Here is a 23,404-nt window from a genome sequence, read left to right as displayed (position 1 = left end):
CCATATCGGCAAAGTATTATTGATTTTCATGAAAAAGGAGTTTCAGCACGCGACATCCAGACTAGACTCAAAGTGCCGCGAAAGCTTGTTTATAGAACAATTCAACGCTTCAAAGCATTGAGAACAATGTCAGATCGTCCACGCAAAGGAAGAAAGCGCTCCGTGGTGACTGATGCAAAAATCAAGCAAGTTCGTGAACGGGTGCGCCGCAACCCAGAACGCAGTATGCGACAAATGGCCAAACAGCTTCAAATTTCTCGAAGTTCTCTTGGAAGAATTACCAAGGATTATCTAAATTTGACAGCTTACAAGAAAAATCCTGCACAGCTTTTGTCTCAGGCATCAAAGCAGAAGCGCAAGGATCGCTGCAAGGATCTCCTCGCCCGTTTCGCCAACAACGCTCATCTCAACATCGTTTTCACAGACGAGAAGATTTTTACAGTTCAACAACATTACAATGTGCAGAATGATCGTGTCAACGCTTCCTCAAAGCCTAATATCACAATACAAAAGGCATCACATCCTCTTTCAGTAATGGTGTTCGCGGGTATCAGTGCCACCAAGAAGACACCATTGATTTTTGTTCAACAAGGCGTTAAAGTAAAAGCCCAAAACTATCTGAATGACGTTTTGATCAAAGAAATACTTCCATGGAGTCAAAAGGAGCTTCGTAGACATTGTTGGACATTCATGCAGGATAGTGCTCCAGCCCACAAAGCCAAAATTGTGCAAGATTGGCTCGGCCGAAACACCCCCGATTTCATCAAGCACAATGAGTGGCCTCCAAGTAGTCCCGACTGCAATCCAATGGATTACTCAGTGTGGAGTGTTCTGGAAGCTGAAGCGTGCAAAAAACCGCATAAAACGATTGATGCTCTGAAGAAAGCGCTTCAAAAACCATGGGATTCGCTTTCACCCGCCTACTTGCGTGCCACCGTAGATGACTTTCCAAAGCGTCTTGAAGCTTGCGTGAAAGCCGATGGTCGACATTTCGAAAAAAATCTTTAAATTTTATTTGATATTGTTAATAAATTGTTTATCAAAAAGTTTTATGTGTTTTCCATTCCTAGTTTTGAAGGAATTGAGTCTTTAAGATGGGACACTAATTATGGACCACCCTGTAATATAACCAAAAAAGACAGAAATACACTTAGTACATTCTTATAACGTCTATCATATTTTAACTCTTCTTAACTTTCGACGCAATATTTAATTTTATATTGATTGCTGTTCGCACATCTTTTGACGACACTCCCAGTATCTGAATACTAAAGAGTTCGATTATTTATTGATTTCTTTCGTTTAATAAAAAAATTCATATGCTACATCTATTTACAAACAACACCATCAACAAGGTCTTGACAAATTTTGGGTTTTGCTACTTAGTCAGAGTGAGCATTACTTTGCTTGCCAGAAAAACTAACCCTTCTTAGATAGTCCGTGTTTCCCACCAATGACAGCAAAAGATCGTTTACAAATCTATTTATACCATGTGATTTGTTACATTTGCTGAATTTTACATGGTCAATGTATATTTTGTGACCTAGCACTAATTGTTTCTAAATTACAAAGTAAAAGTACTATGAATATAATTTATATAATCAAATGTATAAATAAAAAATAGATAAGTTTTGATGAGTACGGTTTTAGTATTTTGATGAGTACGTTTCTAGTATGCCTTGTTTCTGATAAAGCTCATCAGTTTGGATAGTACATACCATCTTAATGTAGAAGAAAATGAGTACGTTTTTACTTCTCATGGTCTTCTTCTACATTAAGATGGTATGTACTATCCAAACTGATGAGCTTTATCAGAAACAAGGCACACTTCATCATTCATCATTTGTTCAGCCGCTCTATTAACATTTTCATTATCATGTTTCATACCCGTTCTTAACTTTCTACCTGTTGTTAAGATTGGATAAATGTTGTTCAACGCATTTAAGAGCCATTTATGTTTTTAATTGTTTCTTCTCAAACAACTGCCGAAAATAAAAGTTGTTTGCTATATATATATTCTTAAAATGCAACTTGCGACTCCTGTCGATAATTAATAATCCTTTTACAAAAACGTTCAAATAATAAGAAATCTACAACATGTGACTTTTGTCAATAATTAGCAAGAATGACGCACATTAAAACCTCAACATCTCCCCCAGCTCAACATGAGCTCATTCATAATCATAATACTTCCGATAAGGAGGTACTCTTTTTCCATAGCGAGTGAATCAAACAGTCTGTAATTCTGTTTCACAATCAGTTGGATAGTTTTGATTAGCGCTGTCCATACCATTGTCAGCTCTGTCATCATCCGGAGAATATATTTAAATGTTTTGAGTTTCATTGAAGACGTGTTTTAAGTTCGTTTCGGGAGCTTTCAATAGTTTCAAATCGCAATCGACGTCAGCTGTTATATTTCTTTTTTTTTTGTCTACCCGGCGATTCTGCAGATGAGAAAAATGTCTCGGTAAAGTATGTCCGTTGACTTCAACGTCAGCTGTTTATCCATTATGCAGAGTCACAATACTTCATTTCTACCTCTCAACCATCGTTGTGTACATGGCGTCATATGTTTGGGTTTCACCCACACTTTATCTCCGACTTTCCATCCTTGAAGCTCAGTCAATGTCTTTTGTGTTGATTCGACTTTTTGGATTCCAGGAATTTGATCGCGTTTGTAATGTTTACTCAAGATTTCAAAAGGTGTGCTGTGTTTAAATGGAACGTTATTGATTAAGAATACAGACATAGGTATACCACATTTTACTCTTGCATTTGTTCTTTTTACCATCCGATGTACTCTTTCAACAGTTCCCTTTCCGGATGGTTTTTCAACAGCCCGATAGATAAGTCTTATTTCCCAATTCAACGCCATGGTTTGCATAGTCTGAGATCTAAATGATATAAATTGTCTTAGAGAACTTCAGAAGGAGGTCTAAGTGATGACCATATTGCTTCTAAAGATTTAACAAACATTGCTTCTTATTCGTCAATTAACGGGTGTCCATAACGTATATCTGCTTGGGCCACAGTCAATACAGGTGAGATATAGCACCGAACCGACATGAGTAGCACCGCAGGCTACTCCTTCCAATATTTTACTAACAGCAAGATTTCCTTTATCCCACAAAACTGCATTAGGATCAACTATTGAACATAAATTTTGAATATAAATATTGAATAACATTCATCACATTCAGCGACAACCTGTTTCACTGTGTCTCTGTAAACGTGAATACCCGCACACGTACATATCTCCATACTCTTAGAAACTCCCAGGTGTGCTATTGAATGAATTTTCTGAATCTGCAGGTTATCGTACTTATAAATGACATCACATTCTGGCGTTGCAACTTTGCTTTTATCCATTTTGTTGGCACTCTTGTGAGCTCATCTGCAGAATATTTTGTCGTTGGTACCCATGTAACATTTACATTTATGCCATAATCCTTGAGTAATTTTCCAAATATTTGAAGCCTTCATCGAATTAACATTTCGTATTGCCCAGCACATTTTACAGGTTTGTCACGAGTCAATTTAGAATTTAACCAACTGAATACACTATGAGAATCAACTTTAATAGAGAAATTATTTGGGTTCCATTTCAATGCCATATTTAAACCTTCAACACATGCATCCAATTCAGCTACGTTAATATGCATCGCATTGGACTTTGGTCGGAGCCACGTCACATCATCTATTTTTTGTCACCTTGAATTATCACAACTCATTTTGCCTTGCATCACACCATACAGTAAAAGATGCATTTGGTTTAACATTCCACGCACCTTTTGCCGAATGGCATTTTACGACTTTATCTACAACTCCCTGCATCATTTTAATAACATGCTTATCCACAGGTTTATCCCAATCTACTTCGTTTGTACATCTTTTTATGTAACTTCATGCGAGTCTCAACCACCCAGCAACTGGTAGATTGGCAACCAGATTACCACATAATGAAAATTTATCCCTCTTGGTAAGCACAGTTTTAACAATGGGAATCTCACGTCCTCTCTTCCAAAACATTTCCTTTGCAAATGGATTTACTGTGACTTCCAATCCGAGAGCACGAATTGGTTTTTTGCCAAAATATTTAGGAGTTTTAGCATGAAGGTCCCATTTTTTCAAATGAGCCACTAGTTTTCTTCCAATTCCATCGGTTGTAAGGGTGTCATAAATAAATCCTCTTGTTGATTTTGCAAGTGCAGAATCTTGTTGGAGAAAATATCACAATATTGAGCTCATCATTACTGGTGCTAAATTCAAACCAAAGCCCAAACGTGTAAGTGCGTATTGCTGATTTTTGTAAATGGCAGTTTGGTAAGGCCAATACTTTTATACACAGGTCTTATCTTCTTTTTATTATCTTGAATAACACACATCAACGGTAGTAGACCTTTAGCTTTTCCCATAACTTCATCGTCATATTTGATGAGTATACCTACTTTAATAAATTCATTTATTTCGTTACTGAACGCCTCGCAACATTGGTCAGACACATTATACTGACTTGTTCTATTTTTCATTTTAGGTTCATTCTCCTACTCCCAACTAACAATCCATTATTTGCCATCAAAATAAGGTTTACTTGTTCCAATTTCAATTGTTGCAACACGAGTTACCGATGACAGCTTAATCACAGAATTACAATATTTTAGATTTTTTTTCTTTATTAGATCCATGCCCATAATTATGTCGTATTTGTTTTTTATTTCATCCACAACGCATCCACCAAGCATCCGTTCGTTGGGTGGTGTATTCTAACACTAACTTCTTCACATTGAATTACTCCGCTCATTGTTGCAACATCTACTACACGAACTACTTTATAGTCAGACGGCAGTAACTTCTTGGTGATGACTGGTTGCGAACAACCAGTATCCTCAAGCGCTGTAGCTTTTCTTCTGTTTATTACCAAGCCGATAGTAGGTAGTATTGTTTCAGGACGATTTCTTGTAGGAATACCTAATGCGAAATCGTCCCACTTAAGCTTTCCTGGTTTTGTTGACGTTTGTAGCAGTATTTCGCAGCATGCTGATGCCAGCATTTCTTGCATAAAGAGGTACATTCACATGCAAAGTAATCGAATGATTCACAGTTGTAACATCACTTTTCTTTCATTCTTCGTTTATAACTTGTCATTTCAGTCCCAGTCTGAAATGACAAGCTATCACGAAGAATGAAATTTTAGTTTGTGCAACGACGGATGCAGTCTTGACACATTCTTCTCCCCGAAGAATTGCTCTTAGAATAGCACCATCATTAATTCCAATAATGAATCGATCACGATGTTGGCTGTCTCTCTCTGAGGGCAAGAACTTGCAATCTTGAGCTGCTCGAATCACTCGATGTGCGAACGTCTGTATAGATTCTTCATTGCCACGATAAGTTTTACCAAATTCATACCGTGAGATTAACGATGATTTTCTTCATTTCAGCGTTTCGAATTTCGTCACCAGTTCTTTGTACGAAACGTTCTCTGGAACTTCTGGTGCTGTCAATTCTTCCATTCTCTTTTAAGTCTTCAACGGTGGAGCAGCAAAAAAGTACGTTACATGTTGATCTGAATTTATATTGTTTATTACGAAGAAGGAGGTCATCTGTCAAATAAATCGCTTTCGCTGTCCATCTTCATATTCCGAAAATGATCGACATGTCCGGTTAGCTTGTTGTTCAACGTATTTAAGAGCCATTTATGTTTTTAATTCTTTCTTCTCAACCAACTGCCGAAAATAAAAATTGTTTCCTATATATATATAAAATGCATATAAAATGCTATAAAATGCTATAAAATGCTATAAAATGCTATAAAATGCTATAAAATGCAACTTGCAAAGCTTGTCGATAATTAATAATCCTTTTACAAAAACGCTCTAATAATAAGAAAACTACAACGTGTGACTTTTGTCAATAACTAGCAAGAATGACGCACATTAAAACCACAGCAATAAACAAGTGCATATTCCTTTCCATTTTCATTTATCGTTGTCACCAAATTAGAACCTTACTCATTTAGTTGTTTTCACTAAACTCTACAACTTACAGTTATTACAAGCCTGTTTGTCACTAATGAGTTGCTTAAATTGATCTTGTAATATTATTCCCAAAATGATTGAATTCTCCATTTTTTAGGTCATAGCTTTAAGTTAATAAAACTTTTACTGGCTCCTTACTTTTTAACTATTATTTTTATAATGCAAGAAATATATTCAAATCATTTTGCGATTTAAATAATTTATTTATTGCATGAGCTTCGCTACAAGAATCTTTTGTGTGTACGCACAATTACACTGTCAGAGCTACATTTCTCCTCTAGGATCAAACAAGTTTCTGTTTTGAATAGTCATCTTTATCCAAGTTCCATTAATTAAATTGTGGAAGACTGTAAGAAAAACTCCGTTTGATGAAGTTTCAATAGCTTTGATTCCAGTTGATACATTTGCAAAAAAAAAAAAAAAAAATTAATATTTAAAAATGAATACCATTTACCTTTAGGATGTTGATGGGATTTCCAGATTCTTTTTAAGCATGGGTGTATTTGATATTAAAACTCAAAAATGTCGAGATGGATTTTGAATCTGTAAAAATCATTTGATAATTATTTTCCAACATGAGAACAGATTTTAACATTAATTGATTTGCTGAAAAGGTTATATAGTAAAGATCATTAGAAGTATTAAAATGACTATTTCTCTCCGTTTGTTTTTGTATTGATGCATTAATAAATATCATAGCTATTTATTGTCAGATCTTCTTTTTTTTCTTTTTTTTCATTCAGTTATTGGTCTTTTTTTGCTGTGATATTTTTTTATTTTCTTAAAATATTTTCAATTTTCAAAATTGAAGAAATTGAAAAAAAGTTGATAAATTGCGAACTTGACAGTCTGTATAATTAACATGCCTTGATAGGGTGTGTCGATTTTTAAGGTAAAATGAACTTTTTCAAGTTTCGAAAAAAAGAGAAGTGAAAAAATATAACTTCGCCATTTTTAAGAAAAATGATATTTTAAAAAATGAAATCATTTTAGTGCTAGCTTGGTAAACTTTGATTCTTAATTTACATATATTTGGTTATAACCAATAATTCGCAAATTCTTATTTTTTTTCTATAAAAAGTGATCAATACGTCATAATCGGACCAAAAGGAAAGCTCCGAAAACAATTTGATAAAAAATTTTTAAAAAGAACAAGGAATGCCCTATCTATTAAAATGAGCAATCTTGTAGTAAGTGGAAAAGATCTTCGTACATCTAAGCTTCCGAAAGCTCGAGATATGCTAAGGTATGGTATGTTTTTAAGAAAAACTAATGATAAAAATGTTAGGAACTATAATGTAGATCATCTAGTTACTGATATGTAACCCGCTTTACTTGGCCAATTGTTGAAAGCATATGTACTTTTACATATACTGTTGTCATTCATGAAAAAATAATTTTCAAAAAACTTAAGTACTTATGGAAATCAGCTCTTGCTTTTAGTATAGGACGTGGTAAAAAAGCTCTCCGAGTAAGAAGAACACCTGAGATAAATCCTAATGCTAAACAGCTATCAGGCCTTACAGCATAGAATTTAAGTGTAACTTAAGAGCGTCCAATTTCCTGCACTCTTACCTCTGCCACAATCAAGGAGTTTGTAAACTATGCTATGGAAGTTCCTCACTGGAATTTTCATACGCAGTCAGTTAAGAGATGTGTCAAATTGGTAACTGCAAGCCATGTTTACACACATGAGAGAAGAGAACCATTTATACATGCTCAGCTGGTAGGTAGATATTTAATGTAACAAAATAGAAGCAAAAAAGATATGGCAACCCTCGTAAAACTGTAGGGAAGTAGATAAAGACTTTCAAAAAAGTTTAAATAGCTAAAATTTTTGACCTTTATCGTTATAAATACTTTTCATTTGTTTTACTATTTTCCTACGCCTATGGATGGTGTACATGGTTATCAGCGCTATTACATAAAAAAATTTAAATATGACTAACGTATAAAACGACCAAAAATGTAAAATAAAAAAATCGACACACCGTAATGCCATGCTATTCAAGCAAATAGAGAATACTTGAACAAGTTCAGTCAACGTGCCATTTCTTTTTAACTTTCTCAAATAGTTCATTTTACATTTTTTTTAAAATAGTCACCAATCATCATGGTTTTATATTTGAGATGGAAACGGTACAAGATAAAAAGTTAAACCTTGTGCTTTGTTTTTCAGTAGTAAGGATTTTCTATTATGTTTATATAATGAATATGTGAAAAAAGGATTTTCTAAGTGTGATAATTATGAGCGGTGAGAATGTGTATGAGATAATGGTGTGATGTCGTTGAGGTGAAATTGTTCGTGGCGTAGATATGGTAATAAAAGTATGAGACTTAGCAGCACTAATATTTATGTCTAGTTCGAAATATATACAAAATACTAATACTTACCACTGGTTTCTTACTAATCTTACTTTATAAATGATCTTAACAATTTATTTCGTAAATTTTCTTTTAACATATACAAATAACAATATACAAAAAGAAATGTGTCATTACCGATAATACAATGTAAGTCACTCAAATGTTTTCTCTTACAACCTTTGGACTTAGCACCAAAGTGCCTTCAATATTTAAGCAAATCTTACTTTAATGGTGTGACTTTTTTACTTTCATGTAACTATACATGCCTGTCCATATGGTATTTTGGGTCTATTCTTCGATCGAGAATTAAAAACACAAAGATGATGTTCATAAATTTTCTCTATATCCCTCTTCACAGTAATTTAAGATTTGTGTCAGGAAATCAAAACATTACAACCTTGATCTGGAAAAAAGTTGTTTGCTAAGTTCAGAAGAAGCTACTGGCAAAGAACCACAATGCTGGTAACAGACATGAATAATGGAAAATAAATGTTACTGCAAAATGTAACCATGTTACCACTGGTTACAAAAACTAATATGGCTGTTGGTTACTCAAAGAATTGTAAAAGTAAGCAACTCCGTCAGGTCCCGATTTCTTAGTTAGGGCATAAAAATATTACAATATTTAAGGCAACTTGTTGCCATCACAAAGGTATTATTGCTGGAGATGGTAAATATGGCGTAGAATCTTATTTAGTTTGATTAGGTTAATTTCTAATCTAAAATGCTAAAAAGTTTTCCACAACAGATGACCGACTGTGTAAAATTATAGCAATGTACCTTGTGACAGAAGTTGTTGAACTTTAAGACTTTCCTATTAGCATCTATACTTAACTTCAAAATTAAAGAACCACATATATTTCGATTTATTTTAATTGTCGTCAATATTGTAATATATTTTTACAAACATATTAAGAAAAGAACGCATGAATACAATTATTTCGATGAAAATAATGCAATTGACTTTGTGGATTGTGAAAAATTTATGCCAAAAATATGGTTCCTTTAATAAAATAAAGTAAAATGATTATTATTGTAATGCACACTAATACAGCTTATATTAAAGCATTTTTGAGTTATCAATAACTATTGTTACCACATCTTGATGTTTTTACTTTCAATTAGAGATCTAATCGTTTCTTGAGGGATATCTTCCCACACGCGGATAAGATTTTGTCGCAGCTCGTCTATGCTTCTGGGTGGTGGATGTTGGCTTCTAACACGGCATCCCATTAGGTCCCAAAGATGTTCTATTGGGTTCATATCTGGACTGTATGCTGGCCACTCCAAAGCTTGAATACTAATTTTATTTGAGTATTCAGTAAGAACATATTCCGCATGTGGTCTAGCATTATCCTGTGCAAAAGGCACCACAAAAGGTTCTAAAATGTCTGCTAAATATTGTTAAGAAGTCAGACGTCCACCATCAACAATAAAAAGCTCTGTGCGAGCTGTTAAGGTGGTTCCTACATAATCAAAAGTCAAAATTTTTTCAAAAATTGATTTTTTGGCATATTAGATATTCTAATGTAAAATTTATTGCTCTTTCTCGTGGCATATACTTTTTTTTAAGTTTGTTTATGCTTTTTACAATATTTTTAATTTTATACAGGTAAGTATAGCTTTAGTGCCTTGCAACGGCGATAGTAACCGTTTTATTTTTCAAGTTAATATCTTAAATGTACTTTAAAACTTTAAGTAGTACATCTCTTTTGCTATTCTAATGTTGCTTTATACGTCAAAGTTATTAAATATTTAATAATTATAGGTTATGCTGTTGCAAAGTTCAAACCGCAAGCAGGCTTTTTTATAATAATTTTTTTACTTTACTGTTTTCTAATGCATTTGTTGAAATTATTTAACATTTTAGTTAGATTCTAGTAAAATAATTAAGATTTAATATGGGAAACCTTCGAAATAACAAGAGAAAGTCATCAAGAAAGGGTGTTGGTGGTCGTGGTTGTAAAAAATCTGTACATATTGTAAATAATAAATGTGGAATAAAAATCGGAATAAAAAAAATGCAAGTATAGAAAATATCACCAAAAAAAAGTTTACCATTAAACCAGCTGAACATTCTGGAAGTGGTGATGATTATTTTTTATTTATAAACTTTAAAATACTTATGGAAATGATAGCAGTAGGGAACAAGTGTCAAGAATGTGGGGAAGCCAATGTCATACTAACTGATAATTTGGATGATAGAAAGGGATTTTCTCATAAAATTGTTTACTTTTGTAGAAAATGTAAAAATAAAAGTCACAAGTATACACAAGTATTTTCTGAAAAAATGTATGGTTGTAAACCGAGTGAAATTAATGTTCGATTGGTTATGACATTTCAAGAAATTGGTAAAGGGCACGAATCGATTAAAACATTTGCAAGGTGTATGAATATGCACTCAATATCTAATACTGCCTTTAGAAATATTAGTAAGTTATTTTCTGCATACGAAAATTCTGAATTAGAAAGAATGCAAAATGCTGCAAATGAAGCAAAAGTGGAAGAAATTGTCCCAGGTATACATTCTTGCCGTGTATCGATTGATGGAACTTGAGAAAAAAGAGGACACTCCTCATTGAACGATGTAGTGACAGCAGTGAGCAAAGGAAAGTGTTTGGATGTTATTGTTTTATCAAAAAATTGTAGACAATCTTTAATATGGGGTGGAAAAAAAAGCACAACAAAATACAAAAATTGGAAAGTGGCACATAATTGTAAAATTAAACGTCGAAAGTCATCAGGAGCAATGGAATCCTCAGGTGCTATTGAAAAATTTCAGCAATCTGTAATTCGAAATAAACTAATTTATAATGAGTATCTTGGAGATGGAGACACAGTATCTTACAAAGAAGTTGTTAACTCCAAACCCTACGAGGCGCAGTTTGGTATTACACCTGTTAAACTTGAATGTATTTGACATGTAAATAAACGAATAGGTTTTCGACTTAGGGCACTAGTACAAGAATATAAAAATACCTCTACACCATTTGGTGGAAAAGGAAAATTGACAAACAACACCATCAATTCAATAACAAATTATTATGGTATTGCCATTCGAAGAAGTCTAAAATTAAATTGCACTAACGATGAAAAAATTTACACAATGAAAAAGTGGATAGGTGCTATCCTTCATCATTGTACCAACTTTTTTAACTTAAATAAGCGCCACATGTTTTGTCCACCAGGAGAAGAATCGTGGTGTAGTTATAAGAAAAATAAACTTAAAAAACGCAAAGAGAAAATTAATTTTCCAGAGTGGATGTTTCCTATCTTGTCAAAGATTTTCCAAGATCTTTCAAATGATGATCTTCTTCGCAAGTGCATCTACGGGGAAACTAAAAATGCTAACGAGTCCCTGAATAATATTATCTGGATGAAATGTCCTAAGCAAGTCTTTTTAGAAAGGTCAATTCTACAGTTAGGTGTATATAGTGCTATTCTTCAATTCAACGAAGGTCAATTTGGACTTGTTAAAGTGTATGAAAAAATTGGAATACAGACCGGTATCTGTTTTAATATTATATCTGAAAAAATGAACCGACGCAGCATCCAAAATTTACTTATTAAAACATTAGATAAGACAAAATCAAAAAGAAAAAAACTAAAAGCCATCGAGAAGGGTTTATTGGATAAAGACTTACATAAAGAAGGAGGAGAAACTTATTTAAAAGGAGGATTTTGGTTTTACAAAAACAAATTTTTTTCTTGTTTTTTGATTTTCTAACGTATCGTTTTTCAAGAAAATTGTCTCACAAAAAACATCATAACTTTTGAATTAATAGTGATAGCTACTTGGATTTTTCAGGACTTATTCATCCAGTGTACTGCTAGTGCCTGAGTTTTTTCAAATAAGTTTATTACTTGTAAGTTGTGGTTAGGGAACTAATATCAGAGGCCTAATAGCACATTTTTCGAAAATACAGTTGTTTTGAAACATAACTTTTAATAGAAACATGATCTTTTAATAAAAAAAACTCACGCACTAGATACAGGTAGCACGAACAAGTATACCAAGTTTGAAAGTAAAATGAGCTTTTACTCATGAGTAAGTGTGTTTCTAGTAAACTCAATTTTTAGGGGTTATTTTGACTATTATAGGCCTCTATGTGATCATCAATATATTATTGGTGTTCGAAAAATTTTTTTTTTACACATTCTGTACCTACTTTTGAGAAAATTAATGCTTAATGAATAAAAAGTAACTTCTTTTTTAATATCAAGTTAAGTAATTTTGCAGTTACTGTAACTAGGGTATAATAACAACTCCACCAAATTTCAAGAATACTGTATTAAAAATGGCTTGCGGATTTGCATTTAAAGTTTTCAATTATGCCCTAAATTTGTAAGTTTCTAAAATATTTGGAAATTCGATCTTTGAAATTTTAAATTCCAATTAAGTATCTCGTTTCAAAATATCTCATTTTGAATATATAATGCAATCAATAAAAATGTTTGTTAAGTTACAGCAACCAATCAAATTTAGCGCATCTGGCGATTGTTAAATGAATAAACAGATAAATATAAAAATGTAAACAAAAACTTCAACAAGAATTACAAATATTATCAACAATAAAAAAATGCCGAAAATTATAGTTACACCTATTAGACGAAAAACAAGTGGAAAGAAGTATGGTGGTGGTCCATGTGAATTATTAATGACGGAGCCAAGTACTTACAGATAGGGTATTCAATACTACTACTATCTTATTCATGTAAAGCCAACTGCAGATATCATAGAAGTTACTGAGCAAATTAAAAATAGTTAAAAATCAATTTGGGCTGCAGTGAATCCTAATCTACCTCTAATAACTGACAAATCTTTTGCTAGAAAGGTAAAGGATCTTCTCATTCTAGTGAAAAACATTAATCGCAAGCATGGTAGAGCAAGTACCAAACAAAATTTTGATGCAAATTTGGATAAGCTTTTCGATATTTCTGCTTTCTCTTGTTCATTGGATATGGTACCTTGCAGTGATAGAAAAGTATTATGCAATAAAGCAAGTTGCTCAGAAGAACATATTATATGTATTTGCCCTCAAAACGCGAAAGTACCTCTTGAAGATAGAGCTTATCTTCGAGATCAGAGGCAGAACACTGGTCCAAAAGGAGCTTATCAACTTTCATCTGCTGATAAAGTAGCTTTCAAAAGAAACAAGAGGATTGATAATGAGCGACAACAACTATCTCAAAGGGTAGTTGATAAAGCAGAATCTCTCATACAACAAACAACTGAAACTGAGGTAAACTTATTGTAACTTTATTTATATATTTGAAGTACACGCAAAGTTTTTATGCTGTCATTTCTTTCAGGAAGAAGCTGAATGGCAACCAATAAAGAAATTTCCTGGAGACTACAGCTTAATTAAACTTCCCAGGTTTGCTATGGAAATAGTCAGAAATGAGTGTTCGTCAAACTTAGGTGCAGCTCTTCAAATGCTTTACTAAATGACATTAAACATATTTTGAGAAAAGATGTTAATATTAATCACATCTTGATTGACAAGTGCAAATTAGATAGGGCTAAAGCACAAATAAAGATAGTTAGTGAAGGTAAAGATCTAGAAAATAAAAATTAGTTAATTTGCCTTGGTGTGGATAGCAAACTTGATCAGACCACTCGAACCTCTTGCATAATAAACTCACCTGAAGGAGAATTGCTCAAAAAATCTATTGAAACTGAACATCACCTCACATTTACTTATGAAGATGGAAAATCTACTGGAACCTATTTGACTCATAGAACAATTCCTTTTATTGGCGCAACTAGTTTAGTACTTGCAAAAGAGACGTTCAGTTTTTTACAAGAATGTAACAGTGTTGAAAGTATTCAGGCAGTTCTTCTTAATAATACTGCTACCAATACTGGCCCATTAAGTGGTTTAGTGGTAAAACTTGAAGAGTTGTTAAAACAAAAACTGCATCTCATTGGGTGCGCGCTACATTAAAACGAACTTCCTTTAAGAGCTCTTTTTAAAAAACTAGATGGCGTAACAACTGGACCAGAAAGCGTTAGTGAAAATATTCAGGATTCACATCAAGTTTTGTTTGAACCTGTCACAAACCCTATAGTTGATGGGTGTATTCCAAAAGAAGTACTGAAAGACCATAGTTGTGATCAAAGACTTTTATTTGAGTATTGCAAAAGAATAGGGTCTGGTGATGTTGCCGACAAATGGGCTGCTCACAAAATTGGTCCACTTAACCATGCAAGGTGGTTAACTCTAGCTATTCGCATTCTCTGTTTATATACAAGAGACAATCAACCAAGCCAGTCTTTAAAAAAACTTATCTACTTTATTGCTCAAGTTTATGCTCCAGCATGGTTTGAAATAAGGAGATCATCCAAGCTGCACGACTCTCCTCGTCTTCTTTTTTCTGCAATCGTTCGACTTAATATTCTCCCATTTAATGATGTGATACATATTGTGAAGCAGAACATTAAAAATAACGCATTCTGCTTAAGACCTGAAAACATTCTCTTTGCCATGATTAAAGATGATGACAACAAGATCCGAAATCATGGTTTTCAATCAATACTGACTCTTAGACAAAGGTATTTTTTAAAATTATTTAATTGACTGAGTAACTAAAAAAAATTATCTTACTATTCTTTTAAACACAAATATAACGCAGTATTGATCACAATTTTATATTTATAGAATGAACTTGACCAGTTTTCAAAATGAATTGAAAAAAAGTCCTGTAATAACTTTTAATGCCAATCACTGGTATGAGTTGATAGACCTCACAGACGTTACGGAACCTCCTACTACGAAATATTTTACAATTCAAGAAATTCAATACTTCATAAACAATTCTGTTAAGCCAGATATTCCGAACTTCCCATCTCACTCCCTGAGTGTAGAGCAAACTGTAAAACTAGTATCGGAAGCATCCCTTTACGTTTACGGGTTTGAGAATCGACACAGCTGCATCTTGACAAAATTGCTTAGCAGAAAGATGCGTCAAGCATATATGTCAAAAGGATATTATTCCCATTCATATGATGATATTTTTGAATAATTTCAAAAAGTTACTAAATTAGATAAACAACTTTTTATAAATTTAGAATCATAAATTATAAAAAAGGTGATTAGAAAATTTTTTAACATATTTTCAGAACTAAAAATTTTAGTTTCCGCTTTTCGCGCTTTTTATAGCGTTTTTCGAACAATCGCAATAATCTTTAAAATTAAATCCGCTAACTACTTTTCATCGAAAATCGCTGAAATTTTTTGAGGTATCTCATTTTAACTACCTCCAACTACTGCAACATTACGCAATGGGCCGGGGTAAAATTGACCTACCCTAATATAAAGTGGTTTTTCGAATGTTACAAGCAAAATATCTTTCACTTGGTCTTCTGCACACTCTTGGGCGGCGATCAGAAATTGCATGGCAAAACCTTAACTCACCTGTAAATAAGACCTTTCCATTACCATGTATTTCCAAATTCATATGCCTCATTGCAAAAGACAGTATCTTTGGTGATCAACAGACAATCTGGGACCAGTAGCTGCTGCAAGAGGTCAAAAATTTAAAGCACAAAGTTTTCTTCTAATGGTATCTTGACTAACAGCAGTTCCATGAACAAGTTGCTGCAAGCTGTACTTGGAGAAAGTTGTATTTGGAGACTTCGTGCATTAGTGAACCGTTCTCTCAGTGTTCAAAGCATTATAAATCCATTTTACACGGTCTCGGTAGCACGTGTTCTGCTTTGGCAAAGTCATCTCGCTTGATCATTGGTCTTTACACATGTAAGTAACATTCGCAACACATTCATCAAGGCTTAAATTTCGTCTTGAACGCAGCATTGGGAACAGATGCGTTGCTCAAATGACTATTTTCGTGTGTACTAATAAAACAATTTAAAACCAATACATAATTTTCTTTCAGAAGTGAGGTTTAATTACAGCAAAACATGCTACTTATGAAAAGCTGCTATAATTTCGAAATTAAATTAGGGAAACAGAATAAAACTTACAAAAGGCGTAGCAATAAACATTATCATCTTTTTAATTGATTAATCCGGAAAAGTAAGTTGGAGTTTATAGGTGATGCGACAATTTTGCGGCTAAGTGTAGACCCATTAATGCTCACCTTGTTAGATAATTAATTCATCTTATTGGATTTACCTTTAAAAGCATCATCACCAATTCATTAGGTGTTTTTAAAATATTGATCTGGGATGAAGAAGGTAATCTGGGTGAAAAATGAAGAAAGTAATCTGGGTGAAAAAAACCTTAGAAGTCTACATTCTTTTGTTTCCATATCTTTTAGAAGAGTTCTAAACAAATTTAGTCTTGAGACAAATTCGCGTATGTGCACTTGTTATCCTTCTGTGACATAGAAAGATAATAAGTGCACATGCGCGAATTTGTCAATAAAAAATGTTTCTCTTTTCCTTAACTTGGAAAAGAGAAACATGTATTTCAATAGTAGCTAAGAGTAATTTCCTATAACAAACTGATCTTTTCCTATATTGAAATAGCTGTATCTGTGTTTGTTGGATATAATCCACGCTTAAAATATAGATAACATTCCTGAGTCGTTTTGTTGGTCCTTCCGTAATTTATTTTTGAGACCTAAAAAAAAAAATCGAATAGAATTTTTAAGAAATGTCCTTGCCCCCCATATATTGCTACTTAAATGTATTTTGTAATACATTCTGTGTAATTAAAAAATTTCTTTCTTTACTTGAAATTTCTCTCTTCTGCTCAAAAAATTAGGCTAGACGATTGAAGAGGTCTTTTAAAACAGTCACCAAACATCATTTCGAACAAAATGATGGTTTATGGAATAATTTGGAATTATTATTACCTGCAAAATAGTACCAAGCTATGTTTGCTCTCACCATAGTTATATCATTTTTCCTTCATTTAAGGTGATATACCCTCTTTAAAAGTCGAAAAAACAAATTTTAAAAACGAAAAAACAAATTTTTTTTTTTAACTTTCCATTTTACATTTTTACTATTTTGTGCTTTAATAGTAAAAAGCACTTATTGTGATTAATGTGAATTCTTGCTCTTTCGCAACTCCTAAGCAACTTTTTATAAAAAAACCTTTTTCTAAGTCATTTTTTTTAAACGTGGTTTTCAAGACTTTCTAATTATAATGTTTTACTTGTGAAAACGTAAATGCCTTAAGTTTTATTAAAACTTTTGTTATCAAATTTCACAGCATGTTAACAAATATTTTTATGAGGACTGGAACTAGAATTGTAAAATTTAAAGAATAAAATAAGTTTATTTGAATTTAGTTTGTCATACCATCATAGGCAATAAATTAATATTTTCTATATTATAAGAAAGTTTGTATATGGATTATGAGATTACAAATGAAAGTTTTTCTGCTATAAGTTTACATAATTGTAAACAAGCCTGTATTCAGTTTTACAAAAATCAACTATGCTTTTTGCCGTTGCTATAATTTTAACAAAATGATAGCGACGGCAAAAAGGATTAATAGATTAAAATATATTGCTTTATTTTCACTATACTAAGATACTATTTTTTGAATGCTGTTTTCAAGAGCGCCACATGTCGCAAATAGCTCCTGTTGGCGATATTAATAAATCATCTTTTTACATTAGTTATATCGACGAAATTTTTTAAAAATTTATAATAGAATAAGCAAAAAAGGTGAAAAGACTTAAAAATGAATTAGAAAGTGATCATAATAATATGTTAATTAGAGACCAATCAGCTACATTGAGTCTCAGTGATATAAGAGATTTAAGTTCAGAGTTTTATTCTAATATTAACAAAGACAGACCTCTATTTAGAACAGAAAAAGAATTGAAGGTTGAAAATAATATTGATTTTATGAAAGGAAATAAAAACCTGCAGACTTAGTTCGCTAGTTGGCTTGTAAATAGTCAACGTAGCAGAGAGCTTGCAGATAATTTGCTCAGTATTTTAAGAAAGCGAGGTTTAAATTTGCCTAAATATAGTCCCACTCTTCGTCAAGTGATTCTTTCAACTATACCATGTTTAAACAAATGTGGGGGTAGTTACTACCATATTTTGTTTAAAAAATACAATGGTGCAATTTTTAAAAGAAAATCCATCATTTGCTAATGACCAACATGTAATATTACTAAAGGTTAATGTTAATGAATTACCATTAAAAAAATCAACAACTGATAATTTCTGGCCAATGTTGCGCTGCTTTAAGAACTAAATGCTTTTTGAAGTATGTTTGTTTTATGGGAAAAATAAATCATATTCTGTTCAAGAATTTTTATCAGATTTTATTTCTGAATACAAAAAGTTGAAGTCAGATAAAATTTGCAAGGGGGCATCCATAAAGTACGTACGCAGGTATGGGGGGAGGGGGGGTTACCAAAAAACGTACAAATGCGTACAAGGGGAGGGGGGGTGTTCAAGACAGCGACTACGTACGCGGTTTGACTATCTTTCTCAGGAATTATTTTTAAAACTTGATCTGCATAAAAAGCAACGAACTTTTCGAATGTAAAAAATCTTTTTTTTAAATTACGCAACCTGGTTTTTATCTTTTCAATTAAAACGTTACAACAAGTTAATTTTTTATTATTTTAAATTAATATTTTTTTATTAACTTTTTATTAACTATGTACTACTTCAAATTATTATTAAAGTTTAAATGTATTTTTTCTGATTATAAAAAAAACAAATATTTTTAAAAACAACAATTTTAATGCTAATAGAGACCAACAACTTTTATTGCGAAATGTAACTGCAATTAGTTTGAGTCGGGTTATTTCTTTACGTTCTTCGCTTTAACGACACTGAATGTTATGATGAAATCTCTTATTTCCAAATAAACAAAAACTTTTATCTTCCTATTCGAATAATTGAAAACGTTGCAACAAAAAAAAAGCTGCTTACTCCCAAGATGTCGAACGAATTTGTTGGGAACGAGAAAAAGTATCTTCAACTCCTTGAGTTATGTAAGAAAGCATATTCAACACTTGAAAAACAAAAGCAGTATCAGCACGCATAGGAGTTGTGGAAAATAGTAAAATATGATCAGTCTTTGTATGAAAAAAAAGTAAACGAATTAAAAGTGAAAGCAAAAAAGTCAAAAGGATCAATCGTGTCATTCTGATGAAATGCTTTATCACCGTCTAGCAAAAAGAAAAAAGATATCCATCCAGTGCCTTCGTCAAATAAAATACAAAGTTTTCCGAACGCAACTACGACAGAACCTGAAAGGATTGAACTTAGTAAGCCATTTTTTGTAATAATTTACAAACTTTTTCTCTCGTGATTTTCTATATATTGAATTCAACCGAATTGGTAATTAAACTACATTGTACGACTATATTGGAGTTGCATAGTTTTATTCATCATAATTGGACAACTTGACCATTTTCTCTACATCCAATCTCTATAACTGTCAAGAATTTATTTTAGTTTATTTTTGGGTATTTCCTAATTTAGATTTAACATCAAACGAGAAGGAAAGAGCAAATCCGGCACAAGTTAAAAGTCGGAAGAAAATCTCAGATCTCGAATTACAGCTTTCATCCTTGATAATCTTACGCAATTCTGGTTTGTCTACTGTAACGAGGAAACAATTAGACAATGTGAAAGAAAGCATAAGAAGAGAAAAAACAAACTTGGACAGGTAAATGTTAAGAGATATATCGAATAGAGCTAAGAAGTATAGACAGACGTCTTGGCCATAAAAACCAAACTTTTAAGCAGGCAGTAACTTTCAAAATTTTGTTTTCCAAATTGTCAATAAGAACTTCTAATTGAGGATTTACAAAGTTTGCAGAATCCAGGAAACCTTAAGTATAGAAGGTTTTATAACGGAATCAAAGATTTATGTAATATTTTGTTTTCAGATTGATTCATGAATCGGCACGACAAAGAAAACGGAGGCAAAAACTTAAAGAGGGCATCGAAACAGTTTGTCAAAACAACCCTGAAGTATCAAGTGCTTTGAAACAGTTTATGCGAAACCATCCAGGACGACCACGGCTCGAAATTGATCAACCAGAACTTTTATCAACAATCATAAAAATTGTGCAAAATTTATCAGCAGCAGATGAGCGTCGAAGAACAGAATGTCTTCGCAGTGTCTCCACTTTGGATGATCTTCAGAAAGAGCTGACGAAAATAGGCTTCAACTTGAGTAGAAGTGGTTTGTACCTTCGTCTTTTACCACGACGTGAAAAAACTCATGAAGGAAAAAAGCATGTAAAAACAGTTCCTGTGAAGCTACTACGTCCAGAAAATTCACTGCGAAAAAGAAATGATGGTGGAATGTTTGCCAAATCTTTTATTGATGACATGTTTGAAGTTTGCAAATTGTTTGGACCAAAAGCTGAGTTTTTCATGTCCAATAATGATAAAGCCAGGGTACCGTTGGGTCTTACTGCTGCAAGGCTTCAAGTGCCGTTGCTGATGCATATGGAATACAAGGTCAAACTTATGGATCATGTCGTTGGCCCACAGCACAAGTTAATCCCATCGGTGTATGGCATATGCGAAGTTAACAATAATGGAAATGTATCCTACAGTGGAGACACTTTCATACGCATAAGAAGTGGGAAACACGATACATCGAATGCTTTTACACATGCTTTTGATGTTAGGGAGCTTTTTGAAACCAAGAGGGTTAGACGTAAACCAATTATGTTAATGGAGACTGATGGAGCTCAAGATGAGGCACCACGCTTCCCTAAAACGTTAGCAGCTGCTGTTGATCTCTTCCGCTTGCTGGATTTAGATGTCTTGCTTCACGGTGTGAATGCAGCTGGGCTTTCAGCCTTCAACCCCATTGAAAGAAGAATGGCACCTCTTTCTCGTGATTTGGCTGGAATAGTTCTTCCCCATGATTATTTTGGCGATCACCTTGATTCTTCTGGGAAGACAATCAACCAAGAACTGGAGGTAGAAAATTTCCAAAAAGCGGCTGACGTTTTATCCCAAGTTTGGGAATAAACCGTCATCGACGGTTACCTTGTTAATTGCCGGGCAGTACCAGTTGGAAAAGCATATAAACCGCCGAATCCTGATCCTGTTTGGGCAGAGAAACATTGCCAGCAATCGCGATACTGTCTTCAAACTGTGAAATGCCAGGACAAGTTATGTCGTTCATCGTTTGAAAGAAATTGGCTGAATACCATCCCCCAACGTTTCATTCCATTTCCGGCCATCTACGAGTACTGCGAGAATGGTTAAAGCGATGGAACCGTCTCGATATTTTAAAAACATATCAAACCATTCAAACTTTGCACCTCTGACGCATAAGCTTTTGCTACAAGATATACTTATAGAAGGCTTAAAGTACGAAATCATACCATTTGATCTGTATTGTCCTTCATTGGAAAAAAAGCTTTTAAACGGAATTTGCGACAAATGCAATAAATACTGGCCGAGCGAGGCAGCAATGAAACGGCACAAGAAAGCACATAAAAAACAAAAAATAAAGAATGATATGGAGAGTGATTTAAGTGAAAGTGAAGAAGTCAGTAAGGAGATTACTAATGAAAGATTAGAAGCAGAGTTCATGCCTGTTTTCCATAACATTTTCAATTTATTTAAGTCACCATTTATGGAAATATAAATAGCTAAATTGATCTTTTTTGTATTTAATGATTTGAAAACTTTTTTTTTTGGGGGGGGGAGGTCATACTTTTTAATAAATAACGCGTACGTACGCAGAGGGGGAGGGGGTGTTAAAAGCGTACAAGTGCGTACAAGGGGGGAGGGGGGTCCAAAAGCATTGGTTTTACTGCGTACGTACTTTATGGACGTCCCCCAACATTAATTAGCATTTAATTGAGATACACCAGCTCGATCTTATTTAAAATGAATAAAGAGTCATAATGCTTATGAAAGATTTCAAATAAAAGGTAAGCGTATTACAATCTATGAGAAATTCTATGAGAAATTCTTTGAAGAAATTCTGTGACAATTCTATGAGAAATCAACAGCCAGTTTAATTCTTTTCTCGTTTACCATATCCTTACCTAAAACCTGCATGATGAGATGCCTATTATAGCCGCTGAGATTTTGAAAGACAACAGGAAATTTAAGTTTTTATGCTCACTCTTATACTTTTGGAGCTACATTTAAAATGGGCAGTTCCCCCTGTACTTATCACTTGTGTAGCTGTGGCGAGTGACCTTGTAATTATCCAGGGATTTGTCATTAATGAAAATTTCTTTCTCTTTCCCATAGAAGAAGTGATCTTTCGAGCTCATTGTTGTGTCTAGGCTCTCAAAGAATTCAGTAATCTCGGCCTTCTCAACACGTAGGTTTTGCAAGAGGTTTTCTAACGCATCCTCATCACGGTATAAGAAGGGTCCCTTAGTTTTCCCATCGCTGGTAATCCTAACTTAATGATAACTAAATGGTACCTGCGTATCAGGGTTAGCTGAGACGCCTTCCACTAGCTAATTAGGACGCTCAAAGTCTGCTTATATTATAAAAGGCACCGGCGTCTGCTGGTACTTGTTCACAAATTTTCAAGTATTGTTTTCAGTCTTTATCATCAGAGTGCTTTGAGGTTTTTCCAGGTCTTTCATCCATTTTTGATTGGCCTTATTTTACTAGGAGTAAGAGGTCGACAGCAAAGTTTTCATACATGCTTTGATTGATTGGGTATAACCCGCTCTTCCATGCGAATACGTTCACCGATAGCTCAGGGTTCAAACAATCAAATTTTCCAAAATCCGTGACCTTCAACGGGAAACCAATCCCTGTTTTGTTGAGCTCATCCAGATGCTGACTGTACTTAGTCGTACGGTCTATATGGATCAGCTTTTCCATGATCACGGCCTTGAATATCTTGAGCATCTTCACTATATCATTTTTATTGAGATTTGGCTTAACCCTAGTCCACAGACAAACTTTCGTAGTAATATACTCTGCCTCACCACCGCCATCCATGTTTGGGATTTCTATTTAAACAGTAAGCATAAACGAAACTCTCCGTCCTTCATCTGTCTCCTTCTTCAGCACTTCAGTACTGCGGGGCTCCATGGCAACCATC

General features: G+C 33.5%; 3 pseudogenes; all 3 read left to right on the top strand.

Moving 5' to 3' along the window:
* Positions 1 to 10,794: 10,794 nt before the first annotated feature.
* On the top strand, positions 10,795 to 12,239 carry LOC149879167 (uncharacterized; annotated as a pseudogene).
* Positions 12,240 to 12,941: 702 nt separating this feature from the next.
* Positions 12,942 to 13,663, top strand: LOC149879166 (uncharacterized; annotated as a pseudogene).
* Positions 13,664 to 13,790: 127 nt separating this feature from the next.
* LOC149879165 (uncharacterized) lies at positions 13,791 to 15,460 on the top strand (annotated as a pseudogene).
* The last annotated feature ends 7,944 nt before the right edge of the window (positions 15,461 to 23,404 follow it).

This window comes from Hydra viridissima, unplaced genomic scaffold, assembly GCF_058129835.1.
Source record: "Hydra viridissima isolate aposymbiotic clone 2 unplaced genomic scaffold, HvirCarnegie_v1 scaffold_14, whole genome shotgun sequence".
Taxonomy (NCBI): domain Eukaryota; kingdom Metazoa; phylum Cnidaria; class Hydrozoa; order Anthoathecata; family Hydridae; genus Hydra; species Hydra viridissima.
Note: the sequence above shows the minus strand (reverse complement) of the source record. Positions and strands in the feature narration are given on the sequence as shown.